The sequence below is a fragment of the Arvicanthis niloticus genome, chromosome 4 (genome assembly GCF_011762505.2).
Source record: "Arvicanthis niloticus isolate mArvNil1 chromosome 4, mArvNil1.pat.X, whole genome shotgun sequence".
Taxonomy (NCBI): Eukaryota; Metazoa; Chordata; class Mammalia; order Rodentia; family Muridae; genus Arvicanthis; species Arvicanthis niloticus.
Window position 1 is genome coordinate 98,184,769 of NC_047661.1, and position 26,577 is coordinate 98,211,345.

Below are 26,577 nucleotides of genomic sequence, written 5' to 3' on the forward strand. Positions count from 1 at the left end.
CCCAGCAAACATAAATTCTACTTATTATTTTACTGTATGAGTTTCACTCGTGATCCTTGAATTCTCCAAATTTTGTTAAAATAGAAATTATATAGTTGACTATTTGGTTAAATGACTTTGTCACTTAATCGTCATGTTCATTGCATAAGCAAGTCTTACAGATGAAAAGAATATGGTTGGAGCAGGTCTTTCAAAAGGCTGCACATTATAAAGTGGGAAGGATTTGTTAATTTATAATATTCTGTAGGTGGAAATAACATCTGTGATAAACCTTGAACAAATACACAGTATTTAATGAGAATTTTATCAGGGTCAGGCAAAAACTACAGCAACCCACACAACTAGATGTAACTATAGAAATGGATCCTCTGAATTTTGATACCTCGGGACAGTTTGAAATTGGCAGTTATGTAATCACTGGAAAGTAAGTTTAATTTTATCTTGCTTTCATATGCTTGGTGCAGAGTGCTCAGCAAAAAGATTTAGGACTTTCTATCAGTGTGGTGGGAAATCTCCCTATGGTTGATTAGTAATGTCTGTCATGTTGCATAATCACAGAGTGCTGTTATTTGTAGTAGACATTTGCAATCGTTCATTTATAGGCTTGGCAAGTAGCAGAAACATCTTTAACCATATTGTGGATCTCTTTAATTGGCAGCCAAACAGTAAACTGTACTTATTTCTTTTCATTTAGAAGACACTGGATTGAAGTCATTAAACTCCTCATAAGTCTTCTATGAAAATCTTCTAAGAAAATGTCTAGAAGTATTTACTTCTGTTTTAGACTGAGATTAGAAAACAATCACACAACTAACTGGCTGGATTTTTTATTTTTTTGGAATTAAAGTTGTATTTACCTTAATTTTACTTTGAAGTAAAGTACCTCTTTCTCCTGACCTTCAAGCATTCCTCTAAAATTGAAGGTTTGACTAGCCATAATACTTCCTTTTCACTGTGAGCAACATTTTCCATCTTCTACCAAGGCTCCTGTATTCCCTGTCTCTTTTTATTTCTTAATGAAAAGGCAAGCATATTTCTTTTAACACCTTGGCTAAATAAAAGAAGGGCTACAGAAGAAAATACAAGAACCCGAGACCAATTTCGCAAAGGGACTTAATAACAATATTTGACATAATTGCAGAAGCAGGAGTGCACACATTGTGTTGACATCCTGAATGTACAGCACAGAGTTCAGTGTGGAGGCTGGAGAGCTCCGGTGTTCCAGGTCAGCTTTCAGGGAATTTGGTCAGGCATCTTCTGTTCATCTCCATAAAAAGCCAGGAAGATACAAACCTTATCAATTTAAAAGAAGATGAATAAGGCACTATGGTCATGTGTTCTATATATCCAAGGGAACCAATTAAACAAGGGGTGATAATTATTCATATTCAAGACATGCTATAGGAGCTAAGCTGAAATCGAACTATTAGAAAAAATATTAGCAGGGAAATATGCTGAGTTAACAAAGGAGTCGTATACTGAAAGGACAGGTCAAGACAAAACTACTAAAATATTTAAAGGGTTTTAAAGATACTGAAGAGATGCTCTCTGGATAGTGTGTCTTTGTACATGCAATTCTTTTTAATTCACAAAGGTTAGTAATTAAAATGAATGTACCTAATAAACTGGGATTTGAATTATAAAAATATCTTGAGATCTATTATTCATGTTAATATGATAAATGTGTTACTCTTATCATTGAGAAAATATAGATTTAACAAATGCACAAAATATTAAGACAAGCCCTCACTTTTTCCTTTTATATTGGTTTAATGGGAATACTCCAAAGATGTGATACTCTGAGCTTCTCTGTGCTTCTACAAAGTTCCAGGTTTTAGTAGTATAAGAACTCAATAGCTCTGCAGTTGTGGTATTTGGAGACAAAGGAAGCTCCACTTTCTCTTTAGAGAGCATTGATGGGTCATATCAAAAGCATTTGATTCATGGCTAGGAGATGCTGAGCAGCCTCCTTTTCATTCAGAACTTTTGGGTAGAAATCAGGACCTGAACTTAGCTTTACTAAGTATGGCAATGAGCAAAATTGGGTAGTGACTGTATGACTTGATGCAATTTACAAAATCCATTGATTTGAACATCAAAGGGGGTGAATTTTTAATGCATGAAAACTAAGAAAGAGAAAGCAGCAACCAAGATTGGAAGGGCAAACGGATTAAACTTTTAATGCTCCTGCCACAGATCTGCTCTGAAGAAGCAGGTATAAAGGTATCTACCCTGACTAACCTTGTAAAAAAAAAATGTATTCACTGCAAAGCTAAGTTTTATAGTTTAGATAAAAGGTAAAGAAATCACGAGACTAAAGACAAAAGGAACTGTATATAGAGTCTATGCTCCACTACATATTTTTTCTTTCCTGTCGAGGCACAAATTAGCCCTTCTGAGATGGGTGTCTCATGCCCGGTTTGAGACTGAATTTGACTAAATTTGGTAAGTTAAAGGGAACCGGCGGTGTCAGGTTTCTGATTGTTGGAAGAAGCACACAGGAGTTACAGCTGAGCTTGGAGGGAGGGTTAGAATAAACCCTTCGAACCCGAGACAGCACGAGAGTTAGAGCTGCCTTAGCAACTGGACACTTTTCAGTGGGCCAGGCATTTATTTCAATTTGTTGAGTTTCTAGTTCTCCATGACACATTTCATTGCCTTACTAGTATTTTTGTAATATTCAAACCAAACTAAGCATAGCTGTATTTTCAAATATTTGACATTCTCCACCTGGTGAAATCATCCAAAACCCTTTCCCATTCCAGAAATCAAACAATGTATATTATTCTCATCTCCAGACACTGCACTGAGCGACAGAACGTAATTCTTCTATTACTCCTGTCTCTGCTCTTCTTCCTAGTCTTACCTCCTTCTCTACACTAGCTCCTTGACCTCTGCTCTAAGCTTCTTTTCAGGATCCACATAGGCATGAGATCGGGTGGCATGTGTTTTCTGAATCTGACTTAGCTTTTTGTACAATAAACTCCAGTTATTTGCTGTTGCTAGTGGCTGCGTGTTTTCATGAATGATGTCTTTCTCTTTATGGTTAGTTTTTCACTGGCTCTATATTTTCAACCTATTTATCAGCTAGTGGACATATAGGTTATTTCCAATTCTTAGTCAATTATTGTGCTGCAATAAATAGGTCTGGGGTAGTTATCATTTGGTTGGATGGTCGGTTGGGTTTGGGATTTTGTTTTCCTCAGACATCCAGTTTCATATTATAGTGTGATTTTTGTTTATTTATTTTTGTTTCCATCATGGTTGCACTAACTTATATTCCACCAACAAGGTATAGTAGTACCCTTTTCTCTGCATTGTCCCCAGCATTGTTTATCTTTTTTTGTTTGTTTGTTGATGAAAGTCTCTTCTAAATACAAGGAGGTGATATTTCATTTCAGTGGATCACTCTTAATATTGATATGCCGAGATTGTGTGTACATGCGTGTATGTGTATTTGTGTACGTGGGTGAATGTGTGTGTAAGATCCAGAAATTAGGTATCTTCCTTGATCACTCTGTCCATTATACATGGAGGCAAGCTATCTCACTTGACACTGGAACTCACTGATTACACAGAATAGCTCTGCCTCTTGGGTGCTCGGATTACCGGCAGACTGCTTATCTACCTGGCATTTACATGGGTCCTGGGGCTCCAAACTTAAGTCTTTGCACTAGTACAATGAAAAGGTCATTTTAATTCCTTAGACCTCTCCCAGACTCTTGTTATATTTTTTGACTTACATTTTCTGATGGCTATGGTGAACATTTGTTCATGTACTATTTGTACACTTTCTTTTGCAAAATATCTGGTTGGAATCATTGTAATATTTATATTGGGTTTTTATAGTCTTTCTTCATTTGGTTGTTCTTGTTTTGTTATTAGATCAAGTTCCTCTTCTGTCCTGGACATTAAGCCATTATCAAACCCACAGTTTGCAGTATTTGTCCATTTGTAGGTCATAACTTCATCAGATTATATTGTTTTGTTTGGTTTGGTTTTTGCTGGGCACAGGCTTTTTTGTGTTTGATGTTATTTTTCTATTCATCTGTTACATTAGCTATGTGTTAGATCACATTATTTTGTTTGTCTTTTTTTTTTCTTTGTCTCCCTCTACCTCTGTGCACTTATTTTGAAATGCATCCTTGATCATTACATATCCTGAAATGTTTTTCTAGGATTTCTTTTAGTAGTGTCATGAGCTTACATATGAGTCTTACATGTAAGACTGAGTATTTGAAAAGCCACAGGGATCATTATCTTTTACACTGAACTTTTAAATTCATTTTATTTGACCTTGGAAACTGAGAAGAGGACTAAGTCTGGTTACACTTTACCAGTTGTTCCAATGCTATTTTGTTGAAGAGGTTATATTATTTTTCAACGCATGTTCTCAGCACTCTGGTTGAAGATCAGTTAGCCATTGGTGGGTAGGCATGCTTGAAGGCTATTTTTTTCTGTTCCATTGTTCTATGTGTTCTATGTGTCTGTTTTTAGATTAAATACATAGCATTTTGAATGCTTTAGCTTTGCAGATATTTTGAAGATAACAAGTATGATACTGAGAGCTTTGTTCATTTTTGCTAAAGACAGAGCTGGCTATTAATGTTTCGTGCAATTCTACCTAGATTTTAAGATTCTTTATTTTTCTAAATCTGTGAAACATGCCATTGGTATTTGACAGGATTTGTATTATATATTATTTTTGTATTGTGTTTCCACCATTGGGATTATGGAGATGGAAGTCAAATACTCAGGCTGGGCAGCAAGCAATATATATATTGTGTATGTGTATATTTTGTGTATGTGTATATATAGTGTATTATGTATATACATATATATATATATATATATATATATAGAGAGAGAGAGAGAGAGAGAGAGAGAGAGAGAGATGACACATTTTTTCAGTATTGATTCTTTTCTATGAAAATGAGAAGTTTTCTAGGTTTGATGATGTTGCTATTGTATGTTCTTTTAAATTTCCTTCAAGCTTTTATAGTTCCCATTATAGGAAGCTTTCATTCTCCAGTTAAGTTAATTTCTGTACTTCTTTTAAGATACTATAAATGAGATTGTTGCCTTAATTTATTCCTTGGTCAATTCACAATTATCAAATACTATTGATTTTTATTGCCAATTTAAAAATATTTAACATTTACTTATTAGTGTGTACATTTATGTGTGTGTGGGAACATGCACATGTCATAGTAAGTGAAAGACTGCCTGCAGCTAATTGATTTTCTGCTTGCACCATGGGAATTATGGAGATGGAAGTCAAATTGTCAGGCTGGGCAGCAAGCATCTTTGCCTGCAGAGATGTGCTACCAAGCCCCCTAGTAGCTGATTTTATATCTTGAAACTTTGCAGAATTTGTTTATTTGTATTAAGAGCATTTTGTCCATTCTTGGCACATTCTTTGGTTACTATATTTGCCTTATTGTCCTGGTTAGGAAGTTCAATACTTTGCTGTATGGAACGGTAGAAATAAATATCCAGGTCTCAGAGAAAATGTTGCTTGCTATGAGCTTACATGAGACTTTATCTTCAGGTACAGTCCTTTGAGGTGAGGCTTGCCTTCTTCATAATTTCAGATAGTGAGGGATATGGGATGCTATTTAATACTTTTCTGTATTGAGATAATCATATCCTGTCATATTCCCTTTTGCTAATCTAGTTATCACATTTATTGATTTGCATATGGTAAAGCATCCTTTTACTTCCATAATAAAATTCCAATTGATTATGAGGAACAGTCTTTTAAAGTGCTGCTCGACGCTGCTGTTTGATGTTTGCCAGTATAAGGTTTTATGCTTCTGTTCATTAACAATGTTGAGCTGTAGTTTCCTTTTTCTATTGTGTTCCTTGTCTATCTGGTTTTTAGCATCAGAGATCAGGGTACTAGTGACCTTGAAGAATGAGTTTAGAATTCTCTTCTCACATTGGAGGGATAGTTTTTAAAAATTGTTATATTTCTCAGGGTCATTTTTGTATTTTAGTATTTTGTATTTTGTATTTAGTATTTCATATTTGTATTTTAGTAGAAATACTTCCATTTTTCTATAGAAATCTGCAGTGACACCGTCTACTTCTGATTTTATTTGGTGAGAAAGCTTCTATTACTGGGTCCATTTCTTTAGTGTTTCCTTTCTAGCTTGTATAATAAAGAATCTGAGTAGAGCAATTCAAGAAATAGGGGGTTTATTTTGGCTCACAATTTAAAGGGATACAGTCCATTATGTCAGAAAAGATACAGTGTCAGGACCCTGAGAGTGGCTGGTCACATTTACAACAATAATCAGGAATCAGAGAGATGACTGCTTGTTTCTACATCTTTGCTCCCTTTCTTTCAGTCCAGGAGTCCAATCCATGGGATGATGCCATCCACATTGAGAATAGTTCACTTCTTCTCAGATAAACTTGTCTACAAATACGCTTACACACCCATCTCAGGACCACATCCCAGGTGCATCTAAGTGCAGTCAAGTTTGCAACTGAAGTGAGCCACCGTCATCCCTTTGCTTCTTGTTATGTTAAGGTTGTCAATTTCTATATTCAATCTATCACCCTGAACATTTCAAGGATTTCTTCTAGCCTATCAACATTTTGATATAAATTTGCTGACATTAGTTACTGACGAGCCCTTGACTGTTAATGAACTCTCCTTAATCTCTGATTTTTTGAGTCTTTTTCCTTTTTTAAAATTTCCAGCTAATACTTTACTGATTTTAACTTCTTAAGAAATCAAATCTTGTTTTCATGTAATGTATCAATTTCTCTTTTTATTAATTTTTGCTTTTAATTTTATTTTTCATATCTGATATCCCCTTCTGCATCTTTCTGGTATTGTCTGTATCATAACACAGTGATATAACAACTTTTAAATTATTTTATATTTTCTTCTTTACACTAAAGATAAAAATATTTTATATGTCACATTTGCAGCACCAGAATATTTTGAGTTTATTTGTATATTTTTGTTACAATTAAATCTTATTATTTCTGACATTTTCTTATTGATCATCAATGTCTCTTAACTTAAACAATTCCCATTTTTTATTTAGCATTTTTATAATGTATGTGTTGTGATGATGAGTTCTCCCAGCTTTTCTTTTTGTATGAGTGTCTTTGTCCTCCCTTTAATTTAAAACTTTTTCTCTGAAAGCTTAAAAACTCATTTTATTCTATTTCTTTATGGATATATGTATTTTGCTTACTTGTATGTCTTTTCATCTCATGGGTGCCTTGTATCTAAGAAAACCAGAAAAGGATGTCAGATTCCCAGGAACTGGAGTTGCAAACAGTAGTAAGTCACCATGTCTGGTCCTGGAAATTGAACCATGGTCCTTTAGCAAAGCAGCCAGCACTCAGAACAGATGAGCCTCTTTCCAGGCCCCTTTCTTTAATTCTGAAGGATAACATTTTAGAAATAGTATTTTTCATTGTCGTCTTTTCTTTTCCTTTAGCACTGTAGGTACTTTGTCTCATTCTGCCTTAGCCTGTAATGTTTTAATTGGAAAGTCTACCATGACTAGATTAGAAATCTTTTATGTGTGTTTTTCCTCTAAAGATGGCTTCTTTTTTGTCTTTTAGTCTTTGATTATAATATCTTGGAATAGTCTTTGTAGTTTAATCTGAAAAGTAACTTAATCCTCCCTGTACTTGTACACATTCTCTACCATTGAGAAATTTTATGTTATTACCTTTTAAAAATAAAACATCTACTCCTTAGGTATTCTCAAGTTCCATTTGAGCCCCGGTTCCCCATATATTTTCTGTTTTAATGCTTTCCCAAAGAACCTATAAACATTTTCATTTCTGTTTGTTATTTCTTTTTTTTTTTTTAGACTCCAACTTTGCATTTTTAAATATCTTTGAGCTCATGGAGTCTTAGAGTTTTTTGATCAATTCTGGTATTACTGGTGCCTACTGTGTTTTTTCCCATTTATTACACTATTAAGCCCAAAGATTTGGCTTGTTTTTTAATTTATTATAATTTCTCTGTTTTTCTCTGATGAAATATCAAACTGTTTTGATGTAAGTCCATAAAATTCATTAAGTTTTCTTAAAATTGATATTTTAAATTCTCTTTCACAGAAATCACACATACCAGTTACTACATTGGTCATTTTTCTATACTTCTTTTTAAAATGTGTTCATAGTTCACTGAAAGGTTTTTAAGGTGTGTGTGTGTGTGTGTGTGTGTGTGTGTTCTGTTCTCTTCTTTCATGTGGGTCCTGGTAATCAAGTTCAGGTTGCCAAGCTTTGTAAAAATTTCTTTTTCCACAGAGCCTTCAGTTTTGACAGCCCCTCAGTTCAAGTGTGTGGTGCTTGTAGACATACATCAGTATGTCCATACTCAAAGCTTTATTTATTCCAGATGTCATAATCTGGCTGTGGTTGCACTTGTCTTTCCAGAAATTCTAAGCAAGCTACTTGCAGCTAATAGCTGGTGCTTAATCTATGCTTGCTGCAAACTCATACTTTGTATACTATTACTGACATACCCGTAAAGAGCTCCAAAGTCTTGTTTGAATTCCCAAGGGAAAAAAAATAAGCTCCAGGATTTTCCTAACAAACTGTCACACAATGGTAAATACCTCGTCCATAATCATAGGTTATACTATGCCAGGACACTTTCCTCATTAAGGATAGACAGGCCCTGAGTTGGTACGACTTTTTATTTCATATACTCTTCTTTCTCTATTTTATGATGTCTTCTCACAGTGAATGATAGCCTGGTGGTAGAAAAGCTATGGGATTTGCATTTCAAAGACTACAAATATTGCAAAAATGTTGTTGTATCTGAAGCTCACAACCCTCTATGACTTTTGTAGCACAGTAGTAGGGCAAAACATGTGCCTTTCATGCTCCTGTGGCTTATCCATGGAGCACAGGAGGGCCTTACTCTGGTCATCTTTCTGAAATGCAACCTTGCTTGTCTGGCCTATGAATGTGTTTTTGTTTCATACAAAGAAAGTTAGTTAAAAGATAAGAATGATCTAGGAATGGAAGTGGAGAGAAACAGGGGACTTTAGAAAGTACGACAAAAAAAAGAAGAAATGTGGAATATTTCATAAATTGTAAGGGGATAATGAAGCCTATGCGCAACCACTTTTCGCCACTAACAAAGCCTTATGGCAAGAAAATAAGAGTTTGTGTAGGCTGTCTTTATAGGAGGCACAGGAAGCAGGTAGCAGGAATGAAAGTTGAACCACTTCCCCTGCCCCACTTAGCCTCACACTGTAGACACTGTGGACACAGCTCCAGTAACAGAAATAATTCCCTCTAACTCTTCCCCAGTTCTCTCTGGGACTTTCATCCAAGCTTTAGACCAATTGGGTCCTTTGTGTTTTGGATCAACCTACTACCATCTGGAAAGGGATTGTCTGAGCCACAATTAGTAATTCTCTGGTATGAAACCAAGTCTCCCAAATAAAAGAACGCAGCCTTCAGTCTGTTAAAGCGTATCTTCCTTTAAAACAGCCAGCAACCCTACCCTTCAGGTCTATCAAAACTAGAACCAGTAAAGAGGAAGAAATAAAAATAAGTAAAAAGAAAAGAAAAAAGAAGAAAAATTAAAAATACCTAGCACTCGAGGTTCCATATCCATATTCAAACATGAGAAATCCTGGCCTTGGACATGCAGTTCCTTGGCATGATAACTTGGATTACTGCTTTTCTGATGTTTGTTCAGTCTTCCAGAATGACAACTATGAGAAAGCCTTGGTAAATGAGTTTATTTTGGAGATTTGTTAAGAGTCTGTTCACTGCTGGAACTGTGTACATAGGGGGAAAAAAATCTAAAATCATTAACACTTATTCCAAAAATAAGCAACTCAGCCTGACACCCTTTCGCAAAGCTACTGAAGAGCCGGCAAGTGGGAAAGTTCGCCTTTTGATTAAGCTCTGAGGACAGGAAACGTGGAATTCATGGTAAGAAGGAGAGCATTTCCCTGAGCACAGAGTGATACTTACCCTCGGGCTTGACAGCAAAACTGTGTTAGAGGCATTTTGGGAAAGTTCTCTGTGGAAGTTCAGGCCCTAAGTAAGTCAGGGCTGTTCTGTCGTCTACTGAGTTTAGCAGTGTCTAAATTACTTCAACAGCATCAGCAAAAGCAGAGTGATAGTGTGATACAGGATGTTCAAGATGCTTTAATAGTGGTGACCTCCTTACCCTATGGAAACAACAAGAAAACAGGTGGGTACCACTCTTATTGACTGCCTATAATACTTTTTCTCCCTAGAGTCTTCCTTCAACCCCTTATTTTTACTCTCCTAGTCTCCTATATGGAGGAGAAGGAACTATAGTCTCCTATATGGAGAAGAAGAATTTTTCCTTTCCTAAGAAGGAAAAATTGTATTTTCATATGAATCCTATCACTTTCATATGTGTGAAAATAGATGCATCAATTTCTTATTACATATATATTCAGATACTTAAAATGTGACATTTAATTTTTAGACTAGTTTTAGATCTGAGTGAGATTGGACAGAGGGTAGAGTTCCCACATGCCAAGAACCCAATAAACACAATTACCCTTGTTGTCAGTCTCTTGCATTCAGAGTGGCATGTGTTTCAGTCAGTACAACTACATCTGCACAATATTTTCACCCAAAGTTCATGTTATACACTGGGGTTTATTATTGGTGTTGTCCATTCTACAGGTGTACATGGATGTTAGTGGACTGTACTCACTCTTACAGAGGTAGACAGAAATACCAACACTTTCTTACAGACATTCTTTGTCCTTCTTTCATCCTTCTTTCCCCTCACCCTGTGCAAGCCTCTGAGTTTCACCTCTATTTTACTGTATCCTTGATTTTGCCTATCCCAGAATGTCATTTGGAATGTGATTCCTCCTAGCCTTTTCAGATTGTTTTCTCCTGCATTAATACTTGCATTTCATGTTCCATCATCATGCTTTTTCCTGTCTCAATAGCTCATTTGTTTTTAGTTCTGAATGACATTTCACTGCCTGGATGAACTTTTTATGTATCCATAGAAGCCTGGTGTAGTTACTTGCAAGATTTTTCAACTATGAATAAAGATACTATAAACACCTGTGTGCAAGCTTTTGTGTAGGTGTAAGATTTCAACATTTCCATGTTAATTTCAGTGAGTCTAACTTGTGTATGGTAGGTGTGTGTTTGGTTTTCTAAGGTTCTGTCAAGCTGTTTTACAGTAGTCGTGCCAGTCAGCAGCTCTACCGGAATGACTCATGCTTTAAAAAAAAAAATCTATGGACCCATACTCCCCTGGTTCATGATGTTTGCAATGTTCTGTTTGTATTTAGATTTCCCCTGATCTAAAAGCCTGGAGGTAGCTCCCTTGGAAAGCAGTCCTGAGTTTTAGTAGAATCAAAATAAAGCATCTTTCCTCTGCCAGTGGGTGAGGTCTTGTCCTGCTATTGTTCATGGTGCTCAGAAAGTTGACCAGTATCATTTCTTTTGAAAAGGTGAGTTTAAAGTCATAATGTTACATAGTGTGTTTAATATAATTGATTAGACTTCAGTGTGGAAAGCATTCTTTTTATCTTATTTTACTACCCACTGAGATATTTTCTTGAACATTTTTATGTTACTTAAATCTAATCCAGTTACAAATAGTGCCTGCTTAATAAGTGCTTATTAACTCAACTAACTTTAAGTTTGTGTGTGTCTGTGTGTGTCTGTGTGTGTTTCTGTGTGTGTGTGTGTGTGTGTGTGTGTGTGTTCTTACACATCCATTTAGCATGGAATATAACTAGAAATCAAGAGCACAAATTATGGAAGGAATTATTTTTATTCTTTTATCATACATGTCCTAAGCATTGACCTTAGGTCATCAGCCTTACCAGCAATTGTTTCTCTTCATCACTAAGCTACCTTGCCAGTCCTCAACCCATCTTTAAATGTACTAGGGAAGTCTGATGTACAATTTATACACCTTTGTGATACAGACCAAGTATTTGTATTCATAAAATCTACTTAAAGTTGGCTTTTTGAGCTAACTTTCAGGTCTTATTAGTAACCAAGTCTAAGTGATCAGGTATAGTCTGATTCTTCTTATTTACTATGCTTCAGCTTACATCACTTCTTCTTCATAAAAGTAAGGGGCCACTAACAGAATAGAGACCTTGTACTACAGATTACTTGCTTGTATAAAACTTAATTTGCTACCAAGTCTTTCCCTGAGGAATTCATGTGTTTTACACAGATTGAGGTTGGTGACAAGTTATTTGTGAAGTCAATAATGCCTTGGAATAACAGCACTTACCATCAGTGGTGTCCAAAGTATTTCAAGTGATTTACCTCATGTATCTTTACAATGCTCCTATGAGAAAAAGCAGACATTATTTCCACTTCACAGATGAAAAACAAATCTTGTTACAAGTTTGTGGTGAAGCCAGTCAGTCAGAAACAATACAAAGCTATAGGTAAAGGAATAGGGCAGGGCAGAGTTGGCTTCCACTAACATGTTATTTTTGTGACCATTCTTTTCTGGGGAAAGAAAAAAAGGAGTAGATTGCTTCTACTGAAGAACTATGCAAGTAGTTAAAGCTGTGAAAGGATTCTCAGCAGTCACATGACCACCGCCATCATACTTGCTCTGCTGACAATAGTAGCTTCTGAGCAATGCCCTTGAAAACAGTTGTCACAAAGGTCTTGCAGACAGACCTTTGGATCAAATATCTAGAAAGTTCATCTGGCATGGGTGACGGTGCCCACTCATTCCTTTTGTACTTTATTCTCAAGTTTTGATCAGCTTTTCTCTTCATTTTTGCTTTTATTTAGGGATTCTCATGCATAGCTACTTCTAAACATTTACAAGCATTTCTTCTTTGTATCTATAACATGCCATATCATTTGGAGGAGTGAACACTTGAAATGGATGTTAAGATTGGCGTGCAAAGAAGGAAATAGTTTAGTTTATGTTTCCATCACTGTTCGTTTCACCCATAACTCTGACAACGCTTATTCATCTGTACATAAGAGACAAGTCAGAATATGCATTGGACTGATACTGGTGCACTTGGTGGGAAGGGAGTCTGTCATAATCAGGCCAAGGCACATTGATCCTGTTCTTAAGTTCTTCCTTGAACATTACCAAATTTCCTAGACATTCTGAAATTGATATTAAAGTAAAATAGAAGAAATTTATTTCAGCATCTCTAATAAATGTTTACATTGTGCTTTAAAACTCTACCTCCAGACAAGCTATTTCTAGAAGAGCAATTAAATCATTCTATAAGAAAACCAAGGTATAATGATCAGCAAATAATAATCAGTTATTTTCAAAATGTCTCCTCTACAGGATGCATTGTGGGATTGATAGAGAAAGGTTCTTGAATTCACTAGGTGTCTTAATTAGTCATTGAATGTGTTAGTTAAGACTTCTTTGAAAGAACAAATAGAATGAATATATTGAGTTAATTGAGTTAATTGAATTATAGAAAATCAGTACAAATTGATATAGATATAGGCAAATACTATCTATAATAATTTATAATATGTCTATCAAATAAAGAAACAGAACCATTCCATAGTGAAAATAATAGACTATGAAATGTGGATAAAAATTTCTTTATTTCCAATCTACCAATTTTCCTCTGTATTTACCCATCTTTATTACACTTATCTATTTACAGTGTGGGGATAAGTACATGTGCCACAATACATTTAGGAAGGCTGTCAGACAATTGAGCAGTCTTTTCTTTCTTTCTTTCTTTCTTTCTTTCTTTCTTTCTTTCTTTCTTTCTTTTTTTTTTTTTACCATGTGGATCCCAGAGGATTCAACTCAGGTCACCTGGCTTGACAGCAAGTATCTTTAACCACTGAACCATTTTACATGCGCTATGCCTATCTTTCTTGTCACACAGCCTGTTGATTGTATTGATCAGTTCAAAATCAAATAGAAATGTTTCAAAATATCCCTTGAACTTAGATCATAATAAACCCACTGTAAGTTGAAAATATCCTAAGCAAAAATATACCTAATACACCAAACCTACTAAACACCATAGCTTAGTGTAGCCTGTCCTACAATACTTGGGAATACCATGGTCAAGATAATCTAACACAGAGATGATTTCAGTATAACAGGCTTAGTAACTTAAGTATCTTACTAAATACCTGTATCCCAAACACACTACTAACATGTATGCTTGAATATCAACTGTTTGTGCTCATGATCTCAAGAAAGACACATACTTTCTCTCTGTGTCATATTTAAATCATATAATTATAAGTGTGTAGGACCATCTGGAAGACTGGAATTTATAGAGCCTATGTGGAAATCTTGAGCATTAAGGCAGGCTAGACACCATATCCTCCTTTTCAGAAACCTCTGATGACCCTCTAAATGAAGCTAACCCATACTATGGAGATCAGCCTGCTTTACTCAAAATCTATTAATTTGATGGTAATTTTATACCTAAAAAGATCCCCTCATAGAAAACTTTAGATTGGTGAATCAACATCTGGACAGTAGAGACTGAGCAGGTTAGCACACACAACTGGTCACAGCCTAATAATTTAAGAAAGTTTACAATGCCACTGAAAGATGTTGAGGTTGATCTATATAACTATTTCTAAGGAGCAAAAATCTACACCCTTCACCAAATTAAGGGAGATTTCTTTTTTTACCATTCTAAGAAACATGACATAAAAATCAATTTACAAACTATAAAAAAAGATTGCACTGAATGCCTACTATATGACAAGGATTCTACTCTCTAGTTTTTTGTACTCACAAAAAAAAAAAAAAAAACCCTTACTTACAGATGGTTAACAGCTATAAGGTAGTATTAGAGATTCAAATCCAGGATTATATTCTTTATTCATTACATCACAGGACATAGCTGACAAAGACACAATCAGAGGTAACTCCTTTCCTTCCCATGTTAAGTCTCTTTAATCATCTACAAAGCAAATGATCCAGAAGCTCTTGCTCAGCCCAATGCCAGAACTTAAACTTCAAAGCTGACATTCTTACAGCTAATGAAGCAGATGTGTTATCAAAAGATCCGCACATGAAATTAGAGGTGGCAATTCAACCTCAAAGGTCTGGTATGTTGTCACCCAAAGAAATGAAGGTGCTTCGAATATCTTTGCAGAGGCAAATGTATCCTTTGAAGGCTGCTAACGTAACTCAGAAACAGCTTCAAGTCATGGGTCTTTGGGCCTGGGGGATTTGGTCTCAACAAGCTAATGAGTGCCTTTGGATTTGAAGCAGTCTGTTTTGTTGTTGTTGTTGTTGTTGTTGTGGTGGTGGTGGTTGGTTGGTTGGTTGGTTTTGCTTTTCATTTTTGTTGTTTTAGAGAAAGCTATTGGTGAAATTCTCACCTGAGTGATATGGTGTTTAAAGTTGACAGCTTTCTCCCTAAAGGAAATCAGAATTCTTTGTGCAAAAAAAAATATTGAAGAAAAACTCCACATGACTGACATTTTACTCATGCTCAACAGTCATTCTCAAATTATTACTACACATTGCATGATGGCTGTACTGGCTGGTTTTATGTGTCAACTTAACCCAAAGAGAAAGGAGCTTCAGTTGAGGAAATGTGTTCATGAGATCCAGCTGTAAGACATTTTGCCAATTGGTGATCAATGGGGGTAGGACCCAGCCATCCCTGGGCTGGTGGTTCTGGATTCTGTAAGAAAGCAGGTGGGCTGATCAAGCTATGGGAAGCAGCTCAATAGACAGCACCCCTCCATGGCCTCTGCATCACCTGTTGCCTCTAGGTTCCAGCCCTGTTTAGATATCCTGTCCCAACTTCTTCCAGTGATGGGCTATGATCTGGAAAGTTTGAGCTGAATAAAACCTTTCCTCCCCCACTTGCTTTTTGGGGTGGTTTTGTCACAGTAATAGAAACCATAACTAAGACAATGGGCCTCATCTGCCAAAGAGGCAAGACACTCTGGGTATGGTCTAGCAACTTACACAAGACCTTCCTATGGCTTTATTGATAATGGTTAAAGCTCCAAAACCATATCCACATACAAAATGCAAATATTCCTGAAGAAAGTAATGAGACACAGTGAACAGAAGTTCCACTTCATTCCCTCCATGATAATGAAGACCTGGGAGAATGGGTGGTTACAAGAACTGAGGGAGATGAGACAGAGAAGCACGGGGTGCAGAAAGGAAGGATGAGAAGCATGGGAAATGTTAAAAATCAGAATTTCTAACTTAATCTAGGAAAACATGGACACACATGCCCACTGACTTTGGTCTCTGAAAGTAGGACAAGTTTTGATTAAAAAAAAAAAAAAACAGAAGTGAGCTTAATTACTCGTTGATGCTTTGATCAGTATTACACAGGCATGTCTCATTGGGCGTCTTCTACAATTTTGTCTAATGAGTGAGTAATCCCATTTCTACATCACAGGCAACCTGGTTTCTCTTTGGCTTTAAAACACATTTTTATTTTTGTTTTGTGTGTGTGTGTGTGTGTGTGTGTGTGTGTGTGTGTGTGTGTGTGTATCTGTGTGTATCTGTGTGTATATCTGTGTGTCTGTCTGTCTGTCTGTCTCTGTGTGTGTGTATGTCTGTGTGCGTGTGATATGTGCTATGTATGTGTATAGTGTATATATGTATAAGCATGTTCATATGTGTAGACATATTTGTGTGTAATTATGTAATTGTGTGTGCATGTCATACCATTTGTGGAAATCAAAGGACAATGCTGGTGTCAGTCCTCTCTTCTGCCTTCTAAATTAATCAATTAACTACCTAAGAAATTAATTAATTTTGAGGTGTCTCACTGTATATCTTAAATTTGCTTCAAATGCAAAGCCATCCTCTTGCCTAAGCCCTCTGCGAGCTAGGATTATAAGCATGAATAGCTATGGGGGACCATTCTTGCCCTGCAAAAATAAATAAATTATAAGTAAGTAAGTAAATAAACAAATAAATAAACAGCCAGAGCAACAAATTTTTTTTGTGTGAAATTGTGTGGAGTGGGGTGCCTTTAGAGATCCTGTATCTTTTTCTCTGATTTGTTGAACTTACCAAAAAGCTAGCTGAGGCTATGCAAGCTTTGCCACCCTCATTTGCATTTGCTCAGAGCACAAAATGAAGAGTGGGCTTTTAAAGAAGAATCCAGTACAAAGCCAGGTCCACACACGCACTGGTATTTCTCACCCCTGCCTCTCTGTGCATATTTTGCTGTTGTGGTTTAGCTTGGTTGGTTGCTTTTGCCTAGATAGTGTTTGCTCTCATCTGTTGTCAAAAGTCCAACTTATCATTCTCTTATCTAGTTTTCCTGGATGGAGAACATTCCACCTCGTCACTGGTCCTCATTCCAAACCACTTGCATTGGCCTGAAACACAGCCATTCCCATCTTGTCTCAATATTAACGACACTCTTGTCTTGCAAACATCTAATAAAAAGCCATGTGGGAAGCTATGTGTTTCTGAGGGGGATCATTATGTGCATTTTTAAAAAAAAAAATGCTTCAGCTCCTAAGCACATAGAAGAGATTCAAAAGAAGTTTATTAAAGAAGTGGAAGGAGGTGAATATGAGCTTAATTGTATAATTAATAGTTGGATATAATCTCATGAAGTATTAACTCATTCTTTGTCCTCATGTTTCTTTTTATTATTAATTTTATTTTTATTTTTGACCAGTTCATCTACATATGAAACATGTTATGCCTCGAATCACATTTGACCCTCCCCTACGTCTCACTGACTCCTGGTCAGCTGCTTCCTCTTCCTAGACAGCCATGTTTCTTCTCTGCTGCCTTATTGTTCAGATAGGCACAGCTGCCATGTGTCCATAATTGTGTTGGCCATGATGTACCCTGAAGACTGGTTCACGGCATGCATCCCCATCTTCTGATTCTATATGACCCCTTCTTCAGTTATGTTTCCTGCTGTGCCCATTACTTCTTAATTAAATATAAAAATATTTGTTTTGATCTCTCATCACTCATTTCTAGAATCCCAAGATACAACCTCATAGGTTTTGGGTTAATTCAAGGCTCACAGTACATGTACTGTCAACATATAGTGTAGTCAGATTAGATTCAAATGTAAATTTAAGAAATGGCATTTGTTGATGTAGTCTTCAAAGGTGTTATGATTAGGAATGATGAAAATGATACTTTAGCACCTAACTTGAATAAAAGTAAAAAGCAAAAGGAAATCTTCACACCAAATCTATCAGGTTTTGTCTGTGAACCAGGAGAATAATCCACGCTTGAAAACCAGGAGTAAAATGCACTTTTACCAAGCCATCAGTGTTCTTGAATTTAGACAGGCATTTGGGAACTGCTGAGATGTAGAAAACGCACCAGGACATAAACTCCAGCTCCTGATTTAAGATGTGTCAAAAGATATAGTTACCTTCAAAAGAAATAGAGCATCTGTCACCAGTATTTGCTGAAACCAGCTTATAATTGTTTGCAGGGTCTGGGGGCCTGCTAAGGACTGTGACTGCCCCCCTTTTCTACTGCTTCCCACTTTTCAGTTTAAGAAAGTAAGTGCCCCATCCTGCCTTAAAATTTCTAGAACAATTACTGTTTCAACCAAAAAAACCAACCAAACAAACAAAAAAACTTGAAATTGATAATGGCTCTGTGTCTCAGTTTATCAAAGGGAAAACTAAGCTTTGATTCCCAGCTAAAACTAATTAGTTCTTTACAGACAATTACATTTATTTGTTTACTGTGTATGCTTACACATGTGGGTGTATGCACAGCACAACATACTTGTGGAGATGTGAGGACAGCTTATGGGAGTCTGTTCTTGCCTTCTTCCATGTGGGTTCAGGAGACTGAATTCAAACTGTCAGACTTGGCAATCAGTTTCTTCTCCCACTGAGCCACCACCCCGTCTTAACCTCAAGTCCCAGTGACTGCTGGGCATCAGAAGAAGACTAACTCAATTCAGAAAACTTCCCAGTGCTAATCAACAGTGCTCTGCAGCCCCATTCTGGAAGAGTACTCTCTCATACCTGCAGGAACCATGCTGTTTGATCCTAGGGCATGATGCAATCCCATATGCCTTTCACCCAGTGAAGTATTTAAGATGGCCTTGCTACCATCTACAAATAAATTATCTGCTCCTTGAATGGGCCCAAATTGTCCAGACAAGCTTAAGTAGCAATAAATCCCATGAGTGACCACAGGTCAGAAAAACTGTTTCTGTGTGACTCCAGTTGGTAGCGACCCATAGAAAACCCCATAAAATCATGCTTCCTTCTGCCGAGTCATGGCAGATTGGATCCCCTATAGTTGAGTTTTTCTGCTCTCAGAATCATACAAGCAATAACTATTTCAGGCATTCTACAAACAAATTAGTGTAGGGAGTGCTCCCCTGAAAAGAACACACACACAGAGAGAGAGAGAGAGAGAGAGAGAGAGAGAGAGAGAGAGAGAGAGAGAGAGAGAGAGACAGAGAGACAGAGACAGAGACAGAGACAGAGAGACAGAGAGAGACAGAGAGACAGAGAGAGACAGAGAGAGACAGGAACACAGACACGGACATGGACACAGACAGAAAGAGAGCTTAGTTTTCTTGTTCTTCAAATGACCATCTGAGAGTCATTCCATTTTCATTTTGAGAATAAAAGAGTAATTCCTGGTATGACCCAGACACCTCAGGAAATGAAGGATACATGACACCCATGCATTCTTAGAGTGAAATATTCTATTCTTTTCAATAAAAATTATTGTATTTAAAGACCTGTGGCTTCAAGAGATATTATTGAACCAGTGTGCCTCAGCACCTAAGACAGCTTCATATTAAATTTCGGTTCCTTTTGTGTCTTCACCCTCTGTCAACAAGTAGAAGAGAGAAAACAGAATTAAAGCCACTCTGGCTACCATGTGTGACCCCTCAGAATTTAGTTCTATGAATCACTTTGATTTTTTCTCGCCAAAACAAATATTCTAACTATCAAATATTCTCAAGGCTAGATTATCACCTAAAACAGAGCGCTCCTAACCCTGATGGTTTAGTTACCTGGGCAGTGATAGCAGCCAGCCTTTCTATAGTCTATTCTCAGTGGATGACACTCTGTTATTAAAGGATAGTGTGGTAGCTCATTGCAGCTTGGGTCTGTCTGGAAAGTGTAAGAAACATTTCATGAGCTGGGAGGCAGATTCCATAGCAGCAATGACTCAGAAAACCTGGAGCTTTCAGAGGTGTCATATTTAAGGAAAGAAAAGAGGTCCAGGTTAACTCTCACAGAATGGCAATCAGAAAGCACATGGCTGTAGTAATTAGCACACATTTATTAATTTCAAGATGTCTTATAACTGCCTTCTGTTCTGCATACTTGAAATTCCTATACCTCAGAGTGTACTAATGAATCAGTGTGGCCACAATCTGGCCCTCTGTACCTTTGAATCTTACCTGATTATTTACCTTCCATAGTTTTATTCATCTCCCCCTGCAACTAGCAGCTCATAGCCCTAGTCCCCCACTGGTGGGCCTTTGATGCTCTCTGCCTCTGGATGTATGGCTCTTTTAAGGAGCACTTGTCTACAAAGTTCTGTGTTCAATAGTTTATCCCTTTGGAATCTATTTATACATCCTCTTACTTCGGTTGCAGGTTATGAACCCATTGGGTGTACATTCCCTGGGCTCTCCAGATGACTTGGGTATAACTCTTATTGCCTTTCCATTGCAGTGAGGTTTTGTGACAAGAGACTGTTCAAATTATCCTGTGGGGTATTAAGCAGCCATGCCAACCTAACATTTGGCCATGAGACTTGCATCACTGATGTATATGCTTTCTCTAGGATTTAAGTATGAAGAACAATTTTGTGTCCCTCTTCCAGCTTTGAGCCTCTTCTACACGTACTGCAATCTCTTAGCCTCCTCTGCATCTTCCATTCCATTCTGTTCTCTCTCCCACCTAAGGTCATTAGCCACCTATACTTCATATCTGCTTTCCTCCATCACAATATTTTCTGGTCTGGATTGTCATTGTAACTGCATTAATGGGCAAACTGCCAACCCCTTGTTTCTCAACCCCTTACTTGTGTTTAGCTAGGCATGTCTCAAACATGATTAAACAAAAATGTCAACTGTGAGCATAAACTAAGAGAAAGTGATTATTAATAGGGGAAAATATACAGGAAATCCACTGACCACCACCCTCAAGTGAGTTCCTAGCACTGGCTGGGTGTCTTAGTTTGGGTTTCATTGCTGTGAAGAGACATCATGACCATGACAACTCTTAGAAAAGATAACATTTAATTGGGTCTGACTTAAAGCTCATAGGTTCGGTCAATTGTTGTCATGGTAGCAAGTAGGAAGACATGGTATTAGAAAAGTTGCTGGGAGTTCTACATCTTGATCTGAAGGCAGAAAAAAAAAATGACTGCCGAACTGGAAATGTGAACATCTGAGACCTCGAAGCCTATGCCCAGTGACCACTTCCTCCAACAAGGCCACACCTCCTAATAGTGCCACTCTGGATGGGCCTATGAGGGCCATTTTTTTTAAACCACCACACTGAGATTCCTGCTATTTTACCTAATTTGTACTTACTTGCTAAATAGGAGAGTGCTTCTACTTTCTAGTTACTCAGGCCAAACCTCCAACGCCTAGCCCCGACTTATCTCTTTTTTGCGTATCCTCTATTAAACCTACTGCTGACTTTCACCTGTCTTTCTAGCACCCAACTATGTCTCATCACCGTGGCTGCCATCATTTAGCAGGAGTCCTGCTGTTTCGGGCCTTTACTCATATTGCAAGATCTCTTAACCAGTTTTTGTTTTGTTTTGTTTTGTCACTCATTAAATATTCTTGAAACCCAAGAAAGCTAACATATAAAAACAAATAAGACCCAGGAACACATTTAGTCTTCTTCAAAGACTTACCACCTCCTATTTTGTGGGTTGTCCATTATGCCCCAGAAGAATTTATTTTCCTTACTAGATTAAACTGTCTCATAAAAATATTATAGTATAGTATAGTATAGATAATGATGTATAATTATATATTAACATATACATATATACTTGATATATAACATAAATGTATACTTAAATATATATATACATATATATGTGTGTATATATATATATATGCGCACACACATTTGACACATACTGAGTTTCTCTGAATACTGTTAAGATCGATTTTTAGGTTCATTCACTTATTGAACAAATTTAAGTCAAGTTCTTAGCCACTATCGAGGAAGGAGAGAACAAATGCCCCAGGTCCCCCAGTGATACATGTGTTGCTACTGATGAATGATGTTGTTGTTTTCTGTGATGAATTACATAAACAACTCAAATAGATGCCATCTTAAATGCTTGTAGATTACTTTCATAATGAAATGTTTTTCCTGCTTGATAACTTATTTTCAAAAACCCCATTTATTTATACTCCTCCTTGCTATTTAAGGAAGACAGCATCTACACTGACATTAGATAAGCTCTAAGTCTGTAATCATATGTAAGATGACATTTTAGCCTCAAGTGTTACATGAGAAGACTCTTTGCATATCTTCTGAGGCAAACCGTAAGATGCAAGCAATTCACTATTTAATGAGAAAAGGTATTTCCCCCAAACCTACTTGTATGAAAGCATATGTTCCACATGGACTTTTAATAAACTCTTATTTTATATTTTCTATCATATTCACATCTACCAGTCTGGCCTATGAGTCTATGGGTCTTTACCTTTACCTTTATTTAAGTCTTGGTAAAGTAGCTTATGAATAGAAGTGAAGCACCTAGGTATCATCACAGTTCAAAAAACTTGCTTAAGATACTAAAAGTGCTACCTGTGAGTGAAACTATTCATGCCACATAGATGTAAAAATAAACTTTCACCCCAATATATAGTGAATTGTTACAATTCTATAATACAAAGGAAATAACATGATGAAAATTAGATGTACATACGAACAGATAAATCACAGAAAAGGTGAAAAGGAGCCAATATCATAAAATGTTCAGTATCAGCTGTCTTAAGAAAAGTAACGTAAATGAAAACTGTATCCATTGGGACAGCTCTAAGGAGAAAGTGAGATAGAACCCGGTGCTCAACGTATAAATCATTGGCCAAAATAATCCAGACATACAAGAAGAACACATTGTATAATTCTATGCCTGATGAATCGCTTACATTTAAAATGTGGCTGAGTATCCTGTGTCCCTGAGCCAAAAGACCAAAGGAATTGCCTGGGTAGAGCTACAAGTGAATATTTTGAGGTAGCAAAAGTAATCATTTCCTTGATTGTAACAGTAGAAGTACACATTGGAGTTTATTTGTCAACATTCATCAAAATTTGCAATTAGCAAAGTATATTTTACTTTTTTTAGGAGTTATTTCTCATGACTCAGCCGATAAGAACATTCACTGCTCTTACAAAAGAGAGAAGTTCAGTTCTCAGCACCCATGTGGTGGCTCACAACCACCTGTAACTCCAGTTCCCAGGGAACCTGATACCCATCTCTCGCTTTTGCTGGCAATAGATACACACATGGTGGACAGACACTCATGCAAACAGAGCACTATGCACATAAAATGAGAATAAAGAGTATTTTTAAAATCAAGTCTCAATACAGTTGACTAAAAAGAAGCAGGAAATGACTAGTTTAAGCTAATCTCTTCCTCAGTGACCAAAGCAAGATCTCAGTGCAGAGGCCTGAAGATTCCTCATTTGGCTTCTGTGTTGCTCCTAGTGACCACCTGGAAAACAGCCATAACTATTGTCATTAAATATGACTACTGAAAAAAAATTGTAATCTACAATTTAGAAGTCTCCAAATTTAAGACATACATATTACCATCCTCAAATTTAACTAACTTGAGCTTCTGAAAATTTCTTACACAGAGAATAGTAAATCTAGACATTTGCACATATGCATGTGAGCAATGGGTTTTAAAATAGAGAGTACAAACTGTTGTTTTAAATATAAAGAGTGAGCTTAGGAAATACTTTCTTAATGAAATTGGTTTCCAGAAGAAAACATATTTGGATCAACCACAATACTGAGGTTAATCATGCTCCTTGGAGAAGAATTAAGCAACAGTTTGAGTCATACTCCAACCCTCTGGTTTTGGGAGGATTTGAAGAGACATTTAACAGAAAAAGAAAAATCTGGCCCAAGAAATCTGAGGGCATAATTGAGAAATAAATACTCATAAAATGTTTACACTTGTAGTTTGAATTGAGAAGTGATGACTGGTAAATTGGTAGAAAACATAATTGACAGCTGTATTTTGGGGACATTGAGCGGAAGGATATTCTTGAGCCATATATGCAAATTTTGAAGACAATATTCAGGAGTATCAGACCCAACCATTTTGTTTCTCTCTGAAGATGAATAAAGAAAAACAAATATTTATAAATTAATATATGATGTGTAATGTAATATTTTATGATATGTGGTATGATATGAAATATGCAGTATGTAATTAACATGCAATATATAATATGTAACATCTGGTATACAATATGTAATATATAATGATGATATATAACAAATAATATAACATAATGTATAACATAATATGATATACAATATGATATATATGCATAGCATAAATATATATTTGTACTTAGACTTTATATTGAGTAGGAAACTATAGATTATTAATGAGATTTCCAGAGGCCCTTTGAATGAGTTGTTATTTAATTATGTGAACACTATAAAAATTCGTAAAAGAAACTGATAACAGTCACTAAATCAGAATAATGGTATAAGCAGATATTGTAGAAGTAATGTCTTTGGTGACGGTGACACAAATTATCAGGATGAATGTCTTTTATTACTTATAATGAAATTATGCTTAATTATTAAAAAGTAAAAAACACTGTAGAAATTTCTAGATTCAAACTAATATTAAAACTAGAATGAATTTTTTCACATGCTTGAAGACAAAATTTTATATCATAATATGACTCAGAATACATCTTGAAGCATCAAAAACTAATACTTTATACCTGAACTTTATTACCCTAAAAGCAAGTAATATGAATTATTTAAGGGTAATATCTCCCAGAGAAAAATCACCCATCATCACTTGCCTTTGAGAATACAAAACATAGCCGGGCGGACGCCTTTAATCCCAGCACTTGGGAGGCAGAGGCAGGCAGATTTCTGAGTTCGAGGCCAGCCTGGTCTACAGAGTGAGTTCCAGGACAGCCCAGGCTTTACAGAGAAACCCTGTCTCGAAAAACCAAAAAAAAAAAAAAAAAAAAAAAAAAAAAAGAGAGAGAAAATACAAAACATTTGTTTGGTGACTCACTTTACAGGTTCAGGTATTCTCTTTCTCAATTTGATATATATGCATGTGTATGTGTATATATATACATATGAATGTACATATTTGTGATATATATGTATATAACACACATATAAACATATATGTATATATGTATACATATATTACATGCACTCTGTATGCATATGTATGTATATGTACATGCATATATGTATATATACTGCATATATACACATATATTTGTGTATATATACATATGTGCATTTATGTATATATACATTGCATGTATGTGTGTGTATATGTGTGTGTGTGTGTGTGTGTGTGTGTGTGTGTGTGTGTGTGTGTAGGGAAGCTAAGGTGGGAGGAGTAAGGAGAGGAAGAGGAGGAAGAAGAAAAGGAAGAGGAGGAGCTAGGAGAGGGAGAGAGATCAGACAAGAGAGAGAAAGGGGAATGGAGGTGGAAGGAAGTTCACATGTCCCTGGCAGTCAAAGGTAGTTGGTATATCTAGGTTGGGTATTGGGTTACACTTCTGATTGTATGGGCATCTTGTTATTGATCATTACCAAATATATAAAGCCTTTGGATAATCTAAGCTTTAGAATCTCATCTGCTGCGCACATGTGGCCTCTGGCCACATGGTTGAGCTAGTCAGAGCCTCTGCAGCCTAGACAGTTGGCTTCTCCGGCGGCCTCTTTTTAAATAATTACATATATATATATATATATATATATATATATATATATACACACACACATATGTAAGAATATACCACCAAACTTCAATGCTAAAGACACATTATGACTGGCACTTACAAATTACCACTTTATTTATTCAACAGGGGCAAAGTTTAATGAGAACAAAAAGAAAATAGGAGAGGTCACTTGAATAGTCAAGTGAGTCTGCTGAAAACATGTAATATAGAACAACACTGATTTCAAGAAATGTCATGTTATTTTAAATTAATAGGCCGGATTAACTTTATGCCAATTGATTTTGTTTTTAAAATAATAATGTATATGTGCTATGTCCATAGGTCACTGATAATTATCATACAGCTATAGTTTTTCTTTGTTTTGATAAGTCCACATTTATTCAACACCTTCCATTGCACAGGAAAGTAATAAGCAAGGTTAGTCTATCATGCTGGAAATGAATTAAGAAAGAAAATAATTGTTAGTACTGATAGACTGAAATCTGAGGATAACGTAACTGGGGAGCAAAGCAACCATAACTAAAAACAAAGAATTCCCAGCAGCTTGTGTTGATTTCAGTAGAAGGTAACATAGAAGGCTAACTATAGCACATGAAGCATGGGGAAATGTTCCTACACATTGTTGTACTAGTGCAAGTGTTACAAATGTCTAAACATTAAGCCGGAGGTTCTTGAGTTTAA

The 26,577-nt window shown here is 36.2% G+C and overlaps 1 long non-coding RNA gene across 47 annotated transcripts in view; it reads right to left on the reverse strand.

Annotated features, from left to right (window-relative positions):
• The window catches only part of LOC143442118 (uncharacterized), a 103,307-nt gene that overhangs the window by 42,763 nt on the left and 33,967 nt on the right, over nt 1-26,577 (reverse strand). For 12 of the 47 annotated variants that reach the window (XR_013110059.1, XR_013110055.1, XR_013110074.1 and 9 more), the window contains 3 exons: nt 12,260-12,316; nt 9,979-10,178; nt 9,589-9,713 (listed from right to left, as the gene is read on the reverse strand). The exons of 3 other annotated variants lie outside the window; for them this stretch is intronic. This is a non-coding gene — a long non-coding RNA (uncharacterized LOC143442118). 32 more of the 47 variants (XR_013110068.1, XR_013110064.1, XR_013110065.1 and 29 more) reach the window with 17 other exon arrangements.